The sequence below is a fragment of the Arachis ipaensis genome, chromosome B01 (assembly GCF_000816755.2).
Source record: "Arachis ipaensis cultivar K30076 chromosome B01, Araip1.1, whole genome shotgun sequence".
NCBI lineage: Eukaryota > Viridiplantae > Streptophyta > Magnoliopsida > Fabales > Fabaceae > Arachis > Arachis ipaensis.
Window position 1 is genome coordinate 2,130,325 of NC_029785.2, and position 2,146 is coordinate 2,132,470.

The window sequence follows — 2,146 nt, forward strand, 5'->3', positions numbered from 1 at the left end:
GATCAAAATTATTTTTATAGTGAAAAAATTATAATTTAATACTATATACTACTTGAGAATTTATAAAATTTAATGGGGCACTTGTCCCTACATGCCCCTACATTCAAAAGTAGATCCGTCTTTGTTTCCAGTAGTTTCATCTGCGATTCTTTCTAACAGTTTCATCTGCACTCGTTCCAACAGTTTATACAATTTTTTCTTTTTTATTTTGTTATTTTAAATAAATTTCAAACTCAAGTTGTCACTTAAATTTGAGAAAAATGTTAGGATATATTAGGATCAATTCGCTTTTATTATAATTATTTAATGTATATGAATATTTATTATAGAATATTACGTTTTTATTATTTTGGTTCTTTTAGTACCTATATATAAATATCTTTTTATATTATATTATTCTACAACAATTTGAATACATACAAATTCTTTTTCTATTGTTTTCTCTTACCCTTTCTAACTGTATTTAAGTTTATAATTTAAGATTTAAAATTAAGAATTTATGATTTAAGATCTACATTTAAAAAAAATTAAAAAATTAATTGATATTAACTCAAAAAAGTTAATTACCTAACTTTAATTTTAAAATCTATTCTTAAACCATATGTTAAGAAACTTTTAATTAAATTATTGGATGAATTTTTTTTAATAAAAGAAAAAAGATTTTTGTTAATTTATATTTTAAGGGTATATGTTAAGAACATTATAAAAAAATATTTTATAAAAGTTATTAAAAAATAAATTTTTGAGTAGAATGATAATCAGATTCTTAAAAAATTTGATTTTGAACTAATTAGTCTTTGAAAAAAAAATATCAATTTGGTCCTCAACGATAGTAAACAGTAGACACGTGATGTCCTTCTATTAATTTATTATGTAAAACTTAATGGTGGTGTTTATACATACCGTTATCTACTATAATATGTTTATTTTATGAAAAATCGTCATGCAGATAATAACTTTTGAAGTAAAATTTTACCTATTTAGATAGAATTCGTAATAAATAGAACGTAATTGATAAATGTTATGTGAAAACTCAAAAGATAATAAATGTTTCACTATCTAAAACTACATTATTTTTATGTTCATGTGGCAGCAATAGAACATGCACCACTGTAGACAATGAAACAGATGGACAATTCCGTTTTGATATGTGCTATCCTTTGATGCCTTAATGGAAGAAAATACATGTCCGCCATTTGTTATCGTGGATGATCTACTTGGTACTTTTTTTTTCAAGAACTAATTAGTTCGGTCAAAATCTTTAGAGGTCTAATTGTTACTTTACTTCAAATTTTTTATATTTTCAATGCATTGAATACATAAAAAAAAAAACTATTATTGTATGTTTAAAGTTTAATATATATCTTAAAACATCTCCAATTGAGTGTTTTTAGAGTATCACTTTTGATACTTTTAAGAAATAAATTGATTTAGAAATAAAATTTGCATTGGAGTTGATTGATGAAATGAATTCGATATCATCTTAGAGATATGGTATCACCTTAATGAATAACCAATAAAATTTTGTCATTCATATAATTATATTGATGAAAATAATATAAAATTCTAACTAATCTAAGACTAAATATTGAAGGAACAAATTTCACTTTTAATTTTAAATTATTATTTATAATATATGATTCTACAAATATTTATATGTTATTTTATAAAATCTAAAATAAAATTAAAATTAAATATAACATTGAAAGAATATAAATTAATTAGCTAAATCCCAAAAAAAAAATAGATAATGATGAGAGAGAAAACCAACTATTTTAATTTATTGCTTGGTACTATTAAATGCTAGTGTCATTAATAGATTCTTAACACCTCTGCATTTCAATATTAAATTTATTAATTTTTTTCTTTTTAGTATCTTTAATTTTGCAGGTCAAAAATTAATCTATCATAAATTTAAACTTTATTTAAAGGGTTTGTTATTAGTTAATAAGTTATTACAAATATAAAACAAGATTCAAACTCTTGACACTTATTTAAATATATTAGTAAATTAATTACTAGACCAATCCAACAATTTTTTTATTCTCTAAAAATCTCTAATAATTGTTCCGATGGAATAGATTAGTTCCTCAATCATTTTCGACCAAATTTTTAATGTATGTTGAACAAATAAATTTCTAATAAA